This window comes from Anser brachyrhynchus (assembly GCF_964034855.1).
Source record: "Anser brachyrhynchus genome assembly, chromosome: 2".
Taxonomy (NCBI): Eukaryota; Metazoa; Chordata; class Aves; order Anseriformes; family Anatidae; genus Anser; species Anser brachyrhynchus.
Genome location: NC_137695.1, coordinates 146,105,056 through 146,126,137, shown reverse-complemented (window position 1 = coordinate 146,126,137; position 21,082 = coordinate 146,105,056). Strand labels below are relative to the sequence as shown.

General features: G+C 38.2%; 1 protein-coding gene and 1 long non-coding RNA gene across 7 annotated transcripts in view; both read left to right on the top strand.

Annotated features, from left to right (window-relative positions):
- TRPS1 (transcriptional repressor GATA binding 1) overlaps positions 1-21,082 on the top strand; it is a 213,999-nt gene that overhangs the window by 63,630 nt on the left and 129,287 nt on the right. The gene's annotated exons all lie outside the window — the stretch shown is intronic.
- The window catches only part of LOC308188711, a 67,641-nt gene continuing 46,563 nt past the window's right edge, over positions 5-21,082 (top strand). The window contains exon 1 of the long non-coding RNA XR_013945709.1: positions 5-20,348. This is a non-coding gene — a long non-coding RNA (uncharacterized lncRNA). The remainder of the gene's footprint in view (positions 20,349-21,082) is intronic.

Below are 21,082 nucleotides of genomic sequence, written 5' to 3'. Positions count from 1 at the left end.
AGGAAGCTCTCACTCTCTCTCTTTTCTTTTTTTTTTTTTTTCCTGATTACATGTATGCTATGTTTAATTAGGCACGTGAAAGATTTCTTCATTTCCAGAGTGAATGCATGGGAAAACAAAAACAAAAATAAAAATCAGGGGAAGACTGAAAGATTCAAACTTGTAGACCGAAACTGGCAGGTAAATGTTCCAAAGTGTTTGCATAAAACAGTGTATATATTTGATGCAGTATTAGTAAGCAAGTGATTCTGCTTTTGCTATTTAACTCTGATTGAATTTTGTTTAATCATTCCTGCTAATTGTGCAGGTTGATGATGCATTTGAAGAACGAGGGTTTAGAACCCCAGAAGGCTGCACATCTGTTACACTGAAACAACTAATCACCTCTTAAATTTTGAGGTGGTGTGACAGTTCACACTTAAGCAAGATTTCGCATTATTAAATATCTAAGAATATGAAACCTGAGTTAAATGTTAATAAAAAATAACCTCTTTTTTTTGTAAAACAGCATAATTACATATCAATTTTGACACTTGTCTGGTTGCCTTGGAAGCAAATAAAAGAGAGAAAAGGAAGGAGCTTGTGTGATAAAGAAGGGGAGAATATTCATCACACCAAATAATTCCTATTCTGTCTTTCTAAAAAAAAAATATATTGGTAAAAAAAAGTAGACATAAGGAACTTCCTAACTTCCCCTTCCAGCAAGGTATGCTTTTTCCACTGTTGGTAAATTTGAAGTTAGAAGAGTTCTCAAATTCTGAGGAGCTGAACACGGAGACAAATAAGTGCCTTTCCCTTGGTGTCATCACTGCATTTTTTCAGGGGCTGCTCCCTATTTGAACTTTTAGGAACTTGCAGGTGAACTTCACTAGAATGGAAGTGGTGATCATCTCTTGTTCTGTATTGTCTTTTATAAGAACATTTATAACCATAACTTCCATTACTGTAAGAGTGAACAACATGACAGAAGAAGACCAAAGGCAAGATAAATGTTTTATTCCATGGTCTGCTAAGATTATACATGTGTACATCTGTCTCCGTATACATATATAAACCTTAAAAGCTCTTTTAAAATGAAGTCAGTAGTCTTAAAAATATTACAGTTATTCTAATTATAAAATAATGTGTCTGTCACTTAAAGTCTGCATGCAATTTAGGGGGACCACAGTCTTTTGTGCCTTGCAGGTTGTGAATAGCTACTGATGTCAGATGTTAAGTGTATGAGAAGCAGTCACAGGATGACAGGTTCCCTGTTGGGCCTGGGTGTGTGTTCATTGTGAATGGCAGGTTTATATTTCTCCTCCATTTAGAAATATGTCTAAAAATATATACATATATCTGACTAGCAGTGGAATTCATGCTGTACATATGACACTAGTCATATTGGCCAGAGGAGCCATTTATATTTTGGGTTTATCAGAGTACAAATAATTTTCATTTATTTTTAATAATAATATCCAAAGAGACCTGGTAATATGTGCAATCAGCTTTATAAACGTCTCAATTTGTTTGGTAACGAGAGCCTAAAATCTGAAATCGTAAAATAAGACCATTATATTATAATTTTTAGGGAATAGTAAATGAAGAAGGGAAAACTGTACACTGGCTGCTTCTTATGCCATCCTTTAAAATAAGTTCAATCTTTATACAAAGATATTAGTATATTTGTTATTATTTTTTATCACTTTGGAAATGTTTTGATCACTTCTAGATTTTCAAAAAATATAAATTACCAATAATTTGCATGGTTTTCTGTTACAAAAAGTTTTTGTTTTTGTGTATTAACAGGGTATATAAATCAACTTCTTGCATTTCAAAATTTTGTGAACAACCCAACTTTTCTTTGATATGGTTTGTAAAAGGATTTAATACTGGATTAGGTCTATACTGACTGGTGGAAATCATGCTGACACCTTTCAAAGAAGAATTACTTTTGTATACAGTTTTACCTTCATTGCTTTTTGGACTCTGATGTGCTAAGTACCTGGTGGTCTTTTTGTCTTTTTTTTTTTTTTTTTTCTTCTCTCCTTAGTTATAATAATTTAATTTTCACTTTTCTTTGGAAATTGGGCAAGTTGCCTTTGTCAGTTTGAATTATTTAAGAAATGAGTGGGGAAGTTAACTTTCTGCTTCCGAGGAACAGAGTCCCTAATGATATGTTTCATCACTATTAATGGATAGAGGAAAACAATGAGAATTCAAGCTGCTTGAAGATAAGGGGGGATCTGGAGGACAGGAGATGGGGGAAGATGAAGGAGTGTGATTCTGTGAGTGATATTAATTCTTCCAGTGAGATGGATATTCCCTGTTCCCCTGGATCTGTGAAAAAGATCACAGAAACCTAACTGCTTTATTCTTGATTTAATTTTCTATGGACAGAGTTACAGGATGAAGCACTGGGGCCACTAAGAAAGAAGAAAAAGTGCTGGTCAGCTTGACCAGTGGGAGCTTTGTGTTGGGTGTTACGAATACCTGGAAGCTCACTCAGTCTGGACAGAGTTAGAAATTGTTCAGAAAAAAACCTTCTCCATTTTGGGAAAAGTTAATTTTGGTAATCCTGAAAATAAAAAATCATACTGTTACCAATTCTCACATGATTATCCACTTTTGGGGAAATGTGTTTTTCTAACGTGAAATAGCTGGCAGAAATAGTTAATTGTACTGGAAAATCTGGGGCTTCGTAAAAACAAGGGGTTAAATCAGTACATACTTGTGGTATCATATAATGAATTCTCATGCAAAATACTGTATCCCAGGACGACTGGTGACTAGGAAACAAAACCTATAATAAAATCACTGTAGACACCTTCATTTTGTGTTTTTTCAAAGATCGGCACAGAGGAAGCCAAAAATTTGGGATTACTCAGTGAATAAACACTGTGAGAAATGGACTGAAAAAAATCTAACACATCCCTTTGGTTGTGCTGGCTATTCAGTATTTATAGAGTGGTTCTGTTTATTAAGAATGATTTGTAATGATTCAACAGTAGCAGTAATACCATGTGCTTTTCATTTTTTAGTTCTCTCATGATGACTGGGGGAAGGGAGAGGGAAGATAATGTTTTTCACATTTTTTTTCATATAGATAGAGAGTTTAATGTTGTAAGGCTGTTTTCTAGATACTGAGTTTATGATTGGAGTTATTAGCAGTTTAACAAAATATCAAAGGCAATACAGATCAACAGGGGAAAGGGTGAAAATCTACAGTTACCCCCATAGTTCTCTAATGATAATTGTAAACTTTTGGAATTAAGTGTTTTTCAGCTTTGGGTGTTCTGTAAGCTGTTTATGTGCTGCTTTCTCACATTCCTTCAACGCATGATGGTCGTGTTCCCTCCCCAGGCTCCGTGCTACAGTAGATTATTCATGGGAGTCATTAGGGTAGGATTTATTTTCTTTTTAGTGGCTTGTGACCTTTGAGGAGCTGGAGATAGTGCGGTGGCGATAGCTTGAGCTCTGCATGTGTGCAAGCACACATATGCAGGGGACGCACCTTTTTCCCCAAGAGAGCTTCCAGGCGGTGTGTGTGTGTAACAGAATCTTTCTCAGGGGCTTGGTACACTTCTGTGAGTAGCTTTAATTTATTTTTCTTATTAAAATGTTTCCAGCAGCTGTACTTACAGCGAATATGTATGTTTTGCAAATGGGAATTACAAAAAATGTACCTCAGCGTGGTACAATGTAGACATTATTTCTGCTCTTCCTTAGAGTAGCTGATTTTTTAGTTTAAAGATTTGTTGATACTGGAAAGTCTATTGAGATGCAAAAATGTTCCTTTTTTGGGTAGCACATTGGCAGCCAGCAGACTCCGGGCCAGGCAGATTGTTTAATGCTTTGACAACGCTGATCTTGGACAGCAGGAACTTTTTGCTAAACTGATTTTAAATGAAGTGGCCTGTTTTGTTACGTGTGGATGCTGCCGTACAAAGTTTTCCACAAAACGGGGAATTGCAGCCTGTGCCTTCAGATCTATATACAGACCTAGTTAGCCCCCCTGAAGGTATTGGTAAATACTGCTTCCTTGCATCGTAGTGCAGCTGATGCAGATGCAGAATAGCAGTGTGCCCTGCAGGGCTGCGTATGCCTGGAAGCACAGGGAGATGCCTATGTATTATTAATTATAATTCATGCAATGGGTGGATTTGTGCACCATCAGAGGAAGAGAGAGAGAGAGATCATCAAATTATTGCAAAGGTACTGGTGGTGGTTGGCAAAGGGAGAGGGCAGGCTGTAACATTAAATATCCAGCTGAAGTTACAGTAACATTTGCTATGAGCTTTTCAGACAGGGGCAAAGAATAAAAGCAGCTCTGCTATTAAATCGAGATTATTTTGCACCATGATGATTAAACTCTTCACGGGAAATCACTGTTTTTCAAGAAAGTTTCCATTTACTTTAAGGAGAGTTATTTTTCTTTTTGTCTGTGATATTTACACTCCTGATATTTCATGCAGTGTTCAGTCGAGAAGCTGCTACATGGCTTTAAATTCAGAGAGAGGAAAATATATTTGCCCTCCCCATTTTGCTTTCTTCTCTGTGGCCAATAGTGGCTCATTCTAAAATAAGCACTACATATGCAAGTATCAGTAAGTTTACGTATGATCGATTCATTTAATATCAGTGTAGTAAATATCAGATGCAATCCTTAGTAGCAAAGCACTCTTTCTCCTGTTGTAAAGCACTCCCCTGCTAATGCAGAGCTGGATGCCAGATTCCTGCAAAGCGGTGGAAATGCCGAACTGGCCTTTGTGATTTCCGAAATACTTCTCCTGTGTGTATAAACATGAAATTCTTGGCCAGAATGGCAACATACCGTTGAGGCAAAAACTGCCTCTCAGGTGTTGGTAGAAGTCTTGCTGCTGCCTTCACCCCAAAGCGTGCTCTTGGCAGTGCCTCAGGGATAATGTTTTAAGTGTGATTTTTCAGTGGTCACTACAGTGAAACGTATTGAAATTTTGGTGTGCTTTGCCATTGTGTCCCACATCCAGCCACCTTCTGATAGCAGCATCTCAATGGTATATCTACAGAATTAAATTTAACACATATAATTATATATCTTGTATTTAAGTTGGGGGAGATCTTGGACTCAGCAGCTCATCCTTCAGCCACGTTGGGGAGGAAAAAAAAAAAACAGCCCTTTAAAGAAGAAACATCTGAAATAGTTTCCCTGTAGCTGCATCTCATTTTTTTCCCATTTCCTCTGACTCTGTTAGAGATCTTTCAGGAAGTATTTATAGTCAAGGCCATTCATTGCCATACGGGTCCTCTAATTAGCTGAGGGGAACTCAGCAGGCACTGTGTCTTACGAACGCACACAGCTCTGTCAGGTCACAGAGCTGCCAAACGCGCTCTTTTTATTTTTTTTTTTAGAAGCACCTGTTTCCACAAGTCTCTGCTCGGGGAGGTGGTGGGCTGCTTTTTAAATATAACTACATCCTGGAAAAGGGCAAGAATCATCCAGCAAGGAAAGTGAGAAAATAAAGATAGGACGCGAAGAGAAACGGTTTTGAGGCATCGGGTTTCCTGCGCAAAAACCGAGACGGGTGAAATCCCGCGCTGGGGAGCGGGCCGCGAACGGAGCTAAAATAGCTCGCCGAAGGTTTGAAGCCGTTGAGAAACAAACATGTACTTGGCTGCTTTTAGCAACTACTGGAACCAAACCCACAAGAAATTGAATGTTTTGCATTACTCATCATGACAGAGTGATCAGATCGGACTAGAGAGTAACTTTTAGAAAAATGTTAACCTGCCCAATTCAAGGCATGTTTCTGGTTTTTGTGTGGGGTGTGTCTGTCATGTGGAGAGACAGCCCCACCTCGCGCGTGTTTACCCACCCGACGGTGCATATTTTTTTATTTATTTTTCTTTTCTTCTGCAAAATGTGGTTGAGAAGAGCTTTAAATGATAAAATCATTATTTGGGTGGGGCACGGTAATAATGCGAAAGGGCAGCAGCTACGTCAAAATCCTTGCTGGAGAGGTGAATCAGTCGGGGAACAAAGGGCTGCGAGGGCTGGGACAGGCCCCCAGGCCACTGCGTCAGCAGCAGCAGCCTTACTGAAGTTGCTGTGATCAATAACGATGATTCAAGCAGGGAGAACCGAGATAATTCTTGATTTAAAACAAGCTGCTTGGTTGGGATGGGAGAGATGAGAAGAAAAGGGTGCCCTCTCGTATTGAACTGACCAGCCAGAGCAGACCGTCAGTCAGTGCCAGGTGCAATTAACTCATTTACATACTACCCTTGTTAGGCGGGATGGGAGGACTTTGTCTTTTGCCCTCTCGGGTCCGATATGTGGTACCTGGGTCACCAGGATGCCACTTTGCTCACATGCATGAAGCTGGCCTCGAGCATCCCCAGGCACTGGGGCAGCCACTTCTTGCTGTGGTGCAGCCGCAGTGACCGAACCCTGTGCATGGTGGGCACCTGCCTTCATCCCCCAGGAGCAGATATTTTTATTTTTTAATCAGTCCTCAAATACGTTGCTGAATTTTATTTTTTTTTCCACTGTGGATGCGACTAGGTTGTACTTTTAATAGACGCAGGGTCATGGTGTGGAGCGCAGCCGTGGGCATTGAACGTGCACACGCTGGAGCAAATAACCCCGTGCAGCCTAAACAGTTCGGAGAGCTGACTATGGGAAGCACCATTTAAGCCTGGAAGTAATTAAACAGAGCGTCTGATGTGCCCAATGATTTCAATAATTAGCTGAGCTTTTCCAGAGTTTCAGGGGCAAAAACAGTTTCCAAAGTTTTGAAAAGTGCAACTATAACAATTAGACAGTTCTGCTCTTATTCTCTATCGCTAATAGTACTTTGCATTAGATTATATACCTGAAGTGGAAACTCGAATTGTATTTAAAAAATGAGGATAAATTTTGCCAAACTGGATCCAATAGGAAACACACGCTCATGTCTGAGGGCAGAACTTGCTGCTAACTTGTAGATTTTCAATGGAAAATTAAATTTCATAGATGAATGCAGGTAAGGATTGTACATAATTCTATTTTTGCCTTAAGTACTGTGGTGCTGAACAATGAAAATCTATGTGAAGATACCTTTAACATCTGGAAGTGCAGAGTGGCTTTCTGTGTTGAATTTCAGAAAGCCCTGTACATGTACTTTGGTAATTAAAAGACACAATAAATATATTCTTTCAGAGAAAGAATATTACGATAGACAGCAAATAAATGTTTAATTTATTGGACTAAGAAAGGATCGTTGTAATTATAATTGATTTGAAGGAATCCAGATGCTATCCACATCTGAACAAATTCAAAATGGCGAAGATTTAAAGACAGATTTGTGGATAAACAGTGCACACACATGTTCTGGGATTTTTCCATGGAGGTATCTAGGGGTTAATACACCCAATTAAAAATGGCAACCATGGAAAATAGTTCTGTTATATGAACAGATGTGTGCTGAAACAAATACACATATGAGATATGCAAAAGGGTTTATGGAACTTCTTTTGTTACCTTAGCACTCCTCAGAGTCTGCATGTGGCCACCTTGCAAGTAGTCTTAATTTTAAGATCTCTAATGCAGCACAATTGATTTAGTGAACAATTTCCTGCCTAATAGAATTTATTTACTTATTGCACCAAGTTCTGTTTTTAAAATGAAGCTTTATAATGGCTAAATGGTTCTGTTGATGTTTTTCTAAGCATTTTTCTAAGTAGCATTATGTATATTTTACAAAATCTTATGATCTTTGTTGTAGCAATATAATATGTATGCAATAAGAATCTGTAAATACACATATTCTGTACCATGCTACATTGTTTACTTGGAGTTCAGATAGAATATTATTTATGCAAAGACAAGAGAAGGAATAAGGATGATTTCTCTTTTTGCATTGTACGTTTCTGAAGCAAATGGCACAGTGGCAGCTCAGGCTGCACAGTGCTTTGCACAAAGCAGGGAGCTTGCAAATCGACTTTGCAATCGTTTGGTTCGTGTTTCCCTGTGCTGCCTGAGATTTGCAAATATAATTATTTTGTTATTATCATATATAATATGTAATTTTATATGTGATATTATATCATATTATTAAAGCCCATATGTTGCTTAAGTCTTGGACAGCATTTACAGCTGCAGCAAGTGTGTCTTTCCAGTGAAGACGGAAGGACAGTTCCTGCTCAGATTGCTGATCAAGTGCTTGGGAGTTGCCACTTGTTGTGTTTGCTGTAATACAGCTGGTGAATCATATTTGTCCTAGTTAGATGGTTAATCCCCTCTGATTTCTTAGCTTATCTAGGCCTTATACTCCTGATTCTGTCTGTGAAATGGGAGTAAGGGCAGTTCCTTGCCTCAGAAGGTGAGAGTGAGGAGGTGCTTTAAAATCCATATTGTGCAGTGCTACGAAGAGCCCGATCCATAGCCATCCTGAGTCAATATTGCCAATTATCTTCTCCGGGCACGATGATGTAACTTATTGCAAACATACTGGCAAAAGAGAAAAACTTAGGAAGCATCATCATTTTAACTTTGTTAAATTTTCTCTTCTCCCCTTTAGCCTGATTAAAAAAAAAAAAAAAAAAAAAAAAAGAGAAAGCAGGAACTTTTTTAGAGTGAGGCATTTGTGTTTCTTCTTTGACTTTGACCTCATTTTGGTTTACATGCCTCTGATGTGTAGAGTGGCAAACTACACATTTTCACTTATGGGAAGAAGCCTTTAACGATGACTTAAACTGCAGTCTTTAATCATGTCAGTTGCCTCCAGCACTTGCTGAGAGTAAAATTCCACCCTCTCCATTTTCAGATGGGTTGTACTATTGGCTGTTTCTCCTTGCAAGACCGTCTGTGATTTGAAAATTGTGTTTAAATAAAAAAAGCAAGAAAAAAAAGAGAAATAATCAGAACATTTGTCAAGGAATTTGTTATGAATGGGAATGAGGAGCAATGCAAACAACCTTGGAATGAGTTTTAATTCACATGTTATTCTGGGAGCCTGCAATTTCTGGTGAGAAAATGCCATATTTTAGGTCTATTTCCTCCAGTTTTTGGCATGGAGCAATGCCTGTTTTGTTCAGTCAGATGTTCAAATGGGAATTTTGAATGCTTAGAACTAATTTTAGTAGGTGGGGGGCAAATTTATTATGATGCTACAAATAGAGTTTGATCACAGCTGCTCATTACAATTATAAAAATCGGCTGTGAATCACTTAAACTATATTTACTGGTTGGGAAAAAAAATAGAAGGAACTCATCTGTAGAAAGCTCTGTTTTGTTTCCCTTAAAGTTTTGACTATCATCTTGTATACAGCCAGTATTTTTGAGTTTCATTTGATCATGCTGCCAAAGCATTTTCCTGCTCTGCCCCCATCCCCCGGCAGTGATACGGTGCTCAAATGACTCTCCCATTCTTTCATGAAGAAATTGTATCTTTTTGTGTTAGGGTGAATTTCTGAGCTTGTTCTGAAATTACAGTAAATCACATACAGACCTCTTCAGACTTACTAAAAGAAATGTTAGGAACTTCACTGGAAGTTGGGCACTTCAAAGCTGTTTTGCTGCTCCAGTCTGTACATGACTAAAAGGCTGTAAGGCAGACACCGCAAGGTGAAAACTTCAAAATCAAAGCAAAACTTAATATACCGCTATTATCCCCTTTATAAAACGTATGGAGAATGATATCTTTACATATTTATGAGTTCTTTTTCTGATAGTAACTGCTTTAATGTTCATGGTGTTACGTTCTCGGGTTAGAAGATACTGACATACACTCCCTATTTCTTCAACATTTTGTGGCAGCTGCTCTCCCAGCCTAAAATGGACGTATCCCAGACCTGTATAAAAGTTTGCATTGTGCAGAATACATTCAGTCAGCCTGTTTCTTGAGAAAAGCATTTTCTTCAGAATTCAGTTAATGGACTCAGCTATGGTGACCATTTTGGCATTCCTCCCTGCAGCTGATAAAGAAGACAAAAAGCTCTCCATTGGCAGTAGCACAGTACCTGTTAGTATATTACTGAAATTCTTTTATATTTGACTAAGTATGCTAGAAATGTACGTATTTCCTTTTGTTTAAAATTCTTACAAACCCAACCTTATGCGGGGTTTGAGGGGTGGGGAGAGTTAATGGAAATCTTGATTAAAATCTTGTTGGCTTCCAGGCTTCTGATTCTTGTAAACAGCTTGGCACCTACATATGCTTTTATGCGTACATGTGTTTTACTAGTCTGTTTACCGGTTTAAAAATCAGAATGAAATTTAAGAAATGAGATTTATTTCAAAATTAAAAATGTCTCTCCACTGATCACAGAATCTTCTGCAGTTGTTTAGCCAAATGGTTTATAGCACTAGTATTAATCATTTTTAAAGCAAAGAGTATGTTCCAGCTTTACCGATTTTTCCATTACAGAAAATTATCTTCCGCTTAGCAGAAGTTTTAAATCTGGCTTGATTTTTCAACAGAACCTCTCATGCCTAAAAGACTGTAAACTTAATCAGCACTTAATCAATTTGCCTTTGCCTCCTAATAGCCAACTAAATGGTTGGAGGGTAGAGGTCTATACAGTAGGCATCCACAATGACTGTCAGAGCAGAATTGATGCAGGGAATTTTACAAAAATTAAGTGGGCAGTTGGTGTCTGCTGAATTTGGTGCCACAGTCTGGGCTGTCTCAGTAGGATATTGTGCTAAGGGACGCCTAACACCAGACTCAGCTTCAGTCAAGCCTCGTGACCGACTGCGTATGTCTCAGGAGGGTGAGATTCACTGGGCTTTAGTGCTCCAGGATTGCCAGATGTAGAGTCTAGGATGAACTTTTTCTGAAGTGTAAGCTTTCTGTGAGTGAATGACAGCCTGGCAAGAAGGCTTAATAATTGCTGTAGGTATTTGGAGGCTTTCTTAGTGATACCTTTCTTAAGAAGTGAAGCAGAAGCCATTTTGGACACCAGTCTCCCACCCAGGTATTTCACAGTTGTGAGGAAAGGACATTTTTAAAAGCACTAAGTAGAGAGATATTTTATCTGTGAGAGTTCTGTAGGTCCTTGGCAAAGAAATTAGATTTTGCAAGGATTAGGAAGCCAGCAGGACCTCGATCCAGCTGTCTGCACTGAACCTACTACGTAGGTTTTCCAGGCCTCCTTTCCCAAAATATACATCATCTGCATCGCAAATGGAGGCTTCCTGATAGGGAGAGATTAAGCAAAATTTTCTAAAACACCTTTTCTCCTAGACATCTGCACTTTGCCGTGGTTGGAGACAGGGTGCTGGTCTGAATGGTCCTTGCTCTGACAGGTTCTCTCTTGAATGCCTACTAGCATGCACATAAAGGGCCCTAGTGATCTGATATCCTTCCTACCAAAAATATTCTCATGGCCTTGATTTCTTTCATCAGCACCGCTAAGTAAACCTCAGCGAGGGTAAGGAGACGTGTTGGAGCACAGCAGAAGAGCAATATGGATGAAACTACAAATTGTTAGTCTGTTAAACACAGATTATGTCTTTGGGTACAAATTCCATTAGCGACTGAATGAGTCTGGATGGGTAGTAGCTTGTGGAAGTATTTGTTATGACAAAACCAACTTTTCATTAATAGACAAAGTTATCCTGTTTTCCTCTGTAGTCTGGCCAACATCAAAATGTTTTAAACTAATTTCAGACTTGTAAAACACTGTCTATCAGATACAGACATATGGATTGAACTAGTAATTTGCTTGCCATCTGCTGATAAAGGAAGGAAAGCATCTAAGTAGAAAATGAAGATTTTTTTTTTCCCTTTGGAATGTCATATGGTGCCTTTAGTAGTTGTTTGTATTGACATTTTTATTGATTGTTATGTAAAGTGTTACATTGCATTGACCTGCATCTGTTTTCACTCTGATAATTATGATTTTTTTTTTGGTTTAAAAAATGTCCATAATCATTTGAGCCTATAAATAATGTAGCTAGAAAATAACCCCCTTTGAATCGCAAAAAAGTTCTCATTGTATGAAGCCGGGATAAGCATATTCTTTTGCTTACTCTTCTCTGTGTATGAAAACTACTAACAGAGTTAATTATAATTACATTTTCTTTTAGTCAAAATTTCCCTTTTCCTCCTGAGAGATAGGATAGAAGACAGGAAAAACCATACATTCCCAACGTAAAAACAAGCAAACAAACAAACCTGCCAAAACCTTTCTGCTTAGGGGAAAACGGATACATGAGCTTTCTGGGCTTTTCCCTCAGTGCCTGTAAAGTCTTCTTCCCTCACCAGCTCTGAGGGTTCATGCAAGCCAAGCGTTCGTTCCCCAGCTCTTTGCTGAAGCTTACCCGTGCTGGCAGCAGCTAAAATCACCACTTCCAGGGGGGGATAACAGTGTGGTTGGCCTAGAGGGGCAAGAGGCCGGCTGCTTCTCTGTGCAAGTAATGATAATTAGTCCATAATGAAAGTTTGTTAGTTCTTTTAGTTGATGCTTCTAACATGCTTGTCCAGTTTCATGAAGCATTTAGACTTTCTCTGATTAAAAGTGACATACCAAGTACAAAATGCAATAATTTATCAATAGGTATAGTGCTTTCCTAGGTAGTAAAATACATTCTCAATCAGTGCTCAAAAACATGGAGCTTTGTTTAGTTAAATAATCCATAATAGATACTCATTTCAGTCCTAGTTCTCCAGTTTTTATTCATACTGACAGGTGTTATATTTTTCACCAATTTCAGCGATAGAGTTTGAACAGATAGTGCTAAAAATATTAATGAGCTCTGTTCTTAACCATGAGTTGTGTCTTTATAGAATTGCGACTGAATTGTTGATTTTCTTTTAAATAAGACAAGCACATTTTTTCTCACTGCAGCAATTGGATTATTGATTTGTCAGAAGGGTAGGATGCAGTGAATATACCAAAGAATTTCTGCATGGGCTTGAAGTGAAAGTGATATGCAAAATCACTACTTGTCCAATGTATTGTTTCCCCTTTTGTCAATATCTGTTTTTCTGAAAATAGATGTTCCCTTCAAAAAATGAACAATGCACATACCTATTAACACATGGCTTCTAATTTCTGTGTGTGATTACCTTTTGTTTGAAAAAACTAAACAGTTACGTAAATAAGTTTTCCAAAATGTACAGTTAATTACCATTCTACTTTTGGAATTTACACTATGTAGGAAACTATTGCAACAGTAGCAGCATTTTAACAGATGGACATTTGTTGTAGATGTACCGATAGGAGCTGGTAACTGTGACAGCAAGAAGTCTGCAAAAGTAAGGTGGAAAATTCAGATAGTACTGAGGAAGTAAGAGCTTAGGTAAATGCAGTGCTCCTGTGATGGCTTATGGAAGATGTTAGCTACAAGTACTACTACTAGTTGTACTACTGCCATTGTTACTTGGTTTGCCATATGCTTCCCCTCTGCTTTTTATGGCTTAAGCTGCATCCCATATACTCGGTCTGTTTCTTTGCCACGTTCCAGCACAGTAAGTCTGGATCTACACTGCATCTGATGGTCCTATTGTTTTTGTTTTGTTTTTATTTCATTGAAAACACCAGGACCCTATGTTTCATATTGGTAAATGCTAATTTTTACTGCGTACACTGGGAAGTATAAGTCCAGATTATTTTTATTCTTTTAATTTTTTTTTTTAAATAGGAAATATAATAGTAAATGGTATCTGACAATTCCCATGTTCATTATCCTTTGAAACATATATTGCAGTTGGTAAAAAATAAGGTATTTACATATGTTTGAGTATGTTAACTGCAGCAACTGAGTCATGTTACCATTAAGAAAAAAATACTTCAAAATAATCAGGAGGATATCAGCTATTTAGTCTGACTTTGCCTACCAGAAGCAGGTAAACGTAACGTTGGTGGGCATATTCACCTCAGGGTATTAAACAGCTGTTTACATGTTTGTAAGGTTAATACGTAGCTTGGTAAGCTGCCTAGGAAGGAGATTAGTGTCTGATCAATAGGGTAGGAGCAGTCAAGATCCTTTGTCTTAGACAAACTGTATGATTTGGGATGAATTCAAATTTCTTTGTGCTTCTGTTGATGCATATTTTTATTATACAGTAGCCTCTGAAGAACATTAAGATTTATGAATATTAGCAAATTGCTTTGGGAACATTGGATATGAGCTAGTTCAGAAGGAAGAAGCTTTATAAATAATAGCTAAAATGTATGTCTAATGCACACTTACTTCTTGTCTGTCAGAGCTGTTCTTCCACAGACCAGTTTGGCTTACTGCAATATTATTGCACGTCTGTCATGAACAAATGGTTGTAAAACCATTCGTGTCAGGTCAAGATGGTGAGAGCTGCAGATAGACGCAAGAACTGAGGCTGTGTAAACAACATGTTCCTATCACGGGATGAACACAGGTCCAGAGAAATGGCATCGTCCTTCTCAAACACTGCCCGCATGCCATTCCTCCTCCTCCCCAGCACGAGAGAATGGACTGCAACTGTTTATTTTCAACACATGTTTGATATCTTTGTCTGTCTGTCTGTCTGTATATCAGCTGTGCCTTGTTAGGGACTTTGCTCATGAGCCCTGAGAATCTTGCTCAACCTTTCATCTCCCTGCCATGTAACTGTGGTTTGTTAGAAATAACTGAGAAAAAATGTAAACTTAGAAATGACTAAGAAGTCTATAGTCAGTGTCAAATGAGAGAGAGGGGATTGACTGAATCGAGGGTGTATGTAAAAGATTAGTCTGTGCATTGTCAGATATATTTACAATATCTCTCTAGATGAAGAAAGAAAAACTTCACAGTTGTATCTACCCTTTGAGAAATGTCATAAAGAATATTGCAGTTTGACCAGTTCCTGTCAGTGTTTAGGTTTCTCTTTGTCCTGTGCAAAGGCATGAGGCTGTGGTATTCCCAGCTCTATGTATTCCCAGAATATATCCATATGTTGTAGAGAATACCCTTGGCTATATTTGTAGCATGTGCCATATTTATGTGGGCAAACTTGCATAGTTCAGTTAAGAGGCAGTAGAGACACTGGTGCAGCTGATGGAGACGTAGCAACAATGGGAATGACATTTGGGATGTTCATACTTCTCCACCTTCAGCACTTATGTCCACTCCACAAGTTGTACGACTGCCCCAACCGAAAATATACATGTAACGTTTTTTGGATGGGCCTACCAGTGCCTTCTCTGAACCATACTGTGCTGCTGCTACTGTTCTCCTCTGCTAAAACAAGCCTAAAGCTGGGGATCAGCCAAGTGTTCAAAGTACTAATAGCATCCATAGTCAGGACAAAGTTTTCAAAGAGTATGGATCTTCCTTAGGATTTTTTTAAATGAAACTGTATTCATTGCTTTGCTGTTGTCAAAAGCTTTGCCACTGGTCTTGGTTTCTACTTCAAGCACAGTTGTGATTTTTTTTTTTTTTCCTTAGCTGGCAATAAGCTGTGAAGCATTTTGGCCTAACATTTCTTTTCCTGAACATTTAAGTATAAACAATGGATGAAAATTATAAATATGTTTTATAAGTCTGTATCTTCTAAATGATAAATCATACACAAACATGGTGATCTGAACAACAGCACCTTGTCAGCCACTTGATACCATTATTTGTTGTAGAGATGCTAAGCTATGAAAATGTGCTGGAAAGATAAAAATCAAAGGGAAAGTTCAAATGTATCCCTTTTCCCCACTGCCAGGATTTTCTGGAGAACTCTACCATGACCAACATACCTATGTCACCCTCTTGCTAGTATGACCAGAACATACAACCTGTCCACATCCTTTTCTAGGAGAAACTGTTGCAAGATTTGAGTTAGCCTCCACTGATAACACTGGAAGCACAAATGGCTGAAATATACTGATGATTGTTGTGCCAATGTAAAACAATGCAAAAAATAATGAAAATTTCATCCCATTTGTGTTGAATTACTAAATTAGATTGTTGAGGACAAATGTTTGGTTTAGCTTTGTAGGTGACATGAAAAAATGATCACCTTTTGATTTTTTTGTGTGTGTTTGTGAAATTTGTAATTTTTCTTTTTTAACCAACATTCATAGAATCATAAGACAGTTTGGGGGGGATCTTAAAGATCCCCTTAAAAGGGACACCTCCCACTAGACCAGGCTGCACAAAGCCCCATCCAACCTGTCCTTAAACACTTCGAGGGATGGGGCATCCATAACTTCTCTGGGCAACCTGTTCCGCTGCCTCACCACCCTCTGAGTGAAGAATTTCTTATATCTAACCTAAGCTTACCCTTTTTTTTTTTTTTAACCGCCATTTGATAACTTGAAGGGCTATATAGCATTCTGACTACAAAAGAGATAGAAAGGACACATTAAGAGAGTTTATGAAGTTGTTGGGAAAAAGACTATAATGATTGCAGCAGGGAAAAAAACCATATCACAGCTTCAAAACAGATGGAGTCCTCTAAGGAAGCTGTCTGAGCACGGCCAGGGAACTATAAATTGCTTTTAGAAGATACAGCTTTTACTGCAGATGGCAGTTTCCCAGTCAGAAGGTGAAAGCCAGAACAGGAATATGTGCATGCAGAGAACTGTACCGAATGTGCCTAACATCTTGTGTTTGACATACATAGAAATTTAAACTGGAATATGAATTCAAAAGGCTAACGCATGAGTTCAGAACATGAGGATGTCTGAGTGTTCAGAAATCTAGCAAGTTGCTTTCAGACATAGAAAATTTTAACAAAATGCAAAGGCAGAACAAAACTGTGGCACTAAAGCTGAAACAAGGCATTACCTTTGAATGTCATTTTCAATCACTCTCATATTGAATTAGGGCAGAAGAGCCCTCTCTTTCTTTCTGTGTGTCAAGCTGGTGTCATTCCAGAGTCATGAGGTCAAAAAGCAGTGATTTCCTTCTGAGCCTGTTGCTCTATTTTATTTTATTACCCCGTTTGACCTGGACCTGCTTTCATTGAAAGAAATGAGAGTTTTGGCTTTGACTGGGACTCCTGCTGTAGGAAATGATCCTCAGACCCTAGGAAACAAAACTCCCTGAAGTTACCCCATTTCAGGACTTTCAGGCTGGGACTCATCTCATGTAAGCGGTGTGCCTGAGTTAGGTGTGTAGGATTCTTGGGGTCAATGCAAATTTAAACAGTATGGTTGTGAAGTATAGAAAGTGAATTATCCAAAAAAAGGTGTCTGTACAGTCAGAGAACTGCACACTTTTCTGATATACGTAGTATTAGCTCAATTTCCAGTAGCTGTGAAGGAAGCCTAGACACACACACTACTACATAGCAATTACAGGAGGTGATAAAAGTAAAAGGTGTGCCTGCTTCTGCTTTCTTCAAATGGCAGTGTTATCTGCTTTCTCCAAATGGCAGTGATTGTACTGCAGGTATATCTGCAGTTTATGATTCCTCCGTCTCCAAAATGTAATTTGTCAGCTAATGGGAAATACCAATATAACTTTAATCAAGAAGGCAAGTGGGAAGTTCTAGCTAAAACTTAAAACATTATCTCATGGAATAATTATGGTTTTAAGTTTTTCTTTTTTTAATATATGTTTAAATTTCTATGTTGGCATTTTTTTTCAAAAGGGAATAATATAAGGCCATTGAAGATGAAAGCTGTGCTTTCACTTACTAGTGTTTGTGTGTGGCAAAATGACAGTCATTCTCTGGAAGCGTATTTAAAGACATGTTAAGTTGATGGCTGTGTAAGATAAAACTAAAATCAGGGGAAATTACAGGATATTTTTGAAGCAGAAAAAGGGAGTAAGATAGAAAGGAAAAGTTAAGCAGGTTATTTGGATAAGATTGGGGGTAATTCGTTCAGTACAGAAAGAAGAGAAAGGAGTTTCCTCTTGCTTGGGTGAGCTGTTGGAAAGTCAGGAAAGCCCAACCTGTAAGAAAACCAGAACAGGTAAGGAAGGAAGGGCTCTGAAGAGAAAGCTTGTCTCTGGGAGATCAAAGAATTACTTGCAAAAGTGGCCCAAGAAACAATACAGATATTTTGGCATCTCAAACAAGTTTTCAGGGCTTGGTTTCTTCATACCTCTCTCTCTTTCTGCTTCTTGAGTACCTGCCTAATCTGTGAAAACAATCTCCAAGTCCAGTAAATAATCTGCTCATATTCATTTTATGTTACAGGAGGTCTTGAGTGATTATGAGTAATTTGCTACCTTCTATACATTAGTCAGCTGCTTAAATCCAGAAATGCAAACTCTGACCTAACTTTCATGGGTATTGTTGTTAAATATTCAGTGGTATTCATTTTTAAACAACTACAGCAACTGCGAAATCAAGAAATGAAGCACCTTACTCTGAAGTTTGGAAACTGAAAACCAGTTTAGCATGTATTATCTGATTATCTGTCATTGGTAGGAATGACTTTCCTGGGTCAGGTACTCGGATGTATCTAGGGGGTTATATGAATAGAGCAGCCAAAAAAAGGCCATGGTGTAACATATTTCATGGGAGTAAAGTGTGCAGTGTTATCAATTGTTGCATGCTTTTTCCCTTGCATGCATGTGAAAGTCATTCTGCTACACACAAGGGCTGTGCAAATCATACATGCTTAGAACAGACAAGAAAGGAAGCATCTTGGCTGGGCGTTGAACAAGGTATTTGAATTTTAAAGGGTCTTTCACTTACATTTACTTTATGCTCCCCCACCACTCTTAATAGGTTACAGGATGTATGTGGGCTTCCCTGCTCATATTCTTCCCATCTTTTATTTCTTCATGACCTCTTTTGGATGTCTTACACCTTGCAGTTACTGGGATGTGAGACACATTTCTGGGAACTCCATGCACGGTATGCTGTAATTTGGAGTTTTGAAACCAGGTTTAGTGGAATCTTACTAACTGCTCACGATTAAGCAAAGGGTGTGGATAACTGTTGAAAAAAGAATAGATTTCTTCAAAGAGGAAGAAAAAGAGCTCCATGACTGGATCCTTATGATTCAGTAACCTTTCTTATGTACCGTATCTGTCACAGAGTGGAGACAAGAATGGGCAAAAGTCTTCAGCTGGAGGCAGTGAGAATAAAGGAATCTCTGTATCACCTAATAGGAACCTGAACTAGATGTCTACGTAAGAAAGGTAGTTTTCTTTTGGATCCTTTTAGAGCTGGTGAAAAGAAAGAGGCACCTCCAGAATGCAAATTAAAGCAGAAGCTCGATTTCTCATTACCCTGACTGACTGTGCAGGGCGCCCGTGGAGATTACTTTCTTAATTTAGGTCTGTAAATCAGGTGTGTGAGGTTGGGTGGTATTGATGATCCTTTTACTCTGTTAAATTTGAGGGAATTCTAGTGTGAAGAGTCCTACAGGCAAAATGCAGGTGAGTAAATTCAGATATGCAAGTCTGTATTGTTCCAGATCATTTCACGCTCAGTTATACTGACACAAAGAGGTGTTTTTAAGTGAGGTAGTTCTACAAAATGCCAAAGCTTGCCTGAAGACGATCCAAGAAAAATGAGAAGCCAACTCATAATGTCTATTACAGACCCTTTTCTAAATCTTTTGTTGTAAATGCATAACACCTTTCTACACTGCTTTCTGTTCAAAGATCTCCTAAGTTTATCCAGACCCCAAGCACCAGTCATTCAAAGACAAATTACAACAAGCAAAAACACCTGTTTTTGAGGTGATTACAAAGGAAGCATTTTGTGTTCGTTCAGCACCAAGCATTAGCAAACAGGCAGGGTTTTTGCAAGGGACAGCTGTCAAGGATATCATGATGGGTGCTGCACATCGCTATGCATGCAGAGCTATGAAAAGAAAGTTGAGGCGTTACGTATTAGTTCATGGTCATAAGAAGTCCATAAAAGAAAAAAGAAAAAAAAAAAAAGCAGAACTCTCTTCATACTGAAAAGGACGTAGTCACACTGAAAGTTATCATCATTGCCAGTAAGACCCTGTAATGTTGAATTTTCCAGATATGCTTAGATGGTAGTTTTTTGATGTTTCAAAACTTATACTGTTGAATTGTGTGATCGGCTGCTTTTTACAGTTGATTTAAGTTAAGCTCTTCGCCACTGAAAAATCTGTAGTGCTTTCCCTTGTAATGTGTTCTTTTGCATTTCTCAACAGCGCTAACAGAAATGTTATTTCACACTCAAAAAATAAAAATTAAAGGTTATACCTTACTTCAGAACTGTTGAAGGTAGCAATGTGGTAAAGTTGCTAATTATATTTAGGCAGCAAAGTGTGTCCTAAGCCCTTCAGACACACTAAGGATGAAAGGCTTGTCCTAATGGTATCTCTTCTTTTTTTCTTTAAAGGAGCTGATGTGTCTCTTGTTTATGGGTTTACGGACATTTTTATTGCAGCAGGGAATTTCTCCACCCCAATTTTACAGGGCAGCTGTAAATGCTCAGCAGCTGGGATTCTTGCAGCAATATGAAGAAAGTCTTTCTTAACGTTTCCATCTTTATAACAGCAGTTACAAAATGGTAACTTTGATTTCTTAAATAACACACCAATTTATGTTGTTTGTTGTGTTTTTGCTTGTTTGTTTTGTTTTAAATATGGTGAGTAATATTACTTATCTCAGTTACTTGTTATGTTTCTCTCTAAAGCTGACAGTGGAAAACCAGCAAACTGTGCAAGTTGCTTGTTGCCTCTGTATTGTGGTGTGAGGACAGATTAGGTGGAATAAAGTTACTCGAGCAACTAGATCAATTAGGTGCTTAGATGATGTCTATGTAATAAATAAACATACTGGTTTATAAAATAATGGGAATTTTAACAGTGTGATAAAATATTTGCAAAAAAAAAACCACCAGTAACATAGGTCAAATTTAGTGCAACAGTATATCACAGTGGGGGAAATAAAATTCACCTTCACATCCCTGCAGAGGGAAAAACAGGACTCAGCTGGGTCAAAAAGGTCTGGCCGCTGTGACCCTTCAGGAAGAAAAGTAGCCTGTGTGTAGTTTGCAAACAGGCTGCTGTGTGCATCTAAGTACAGCTTTACTGTAAGACCTTTCAGTATTTAAGATTAACAGATTATCTAGTGGTTGGATTTTTCCTTCTCATCCTATTTTATTAAGGAATATCTAAATGCCTTCCACTATTCAGATAGGGCAGAAAGACTTTCAGATTAATGAGACCTCATTTTTGGACAAAAGGTGGCCAAAGAGCAGGTCTGGGGAACATCTGAGTTCCCTTTGGAATTCACTTCAGC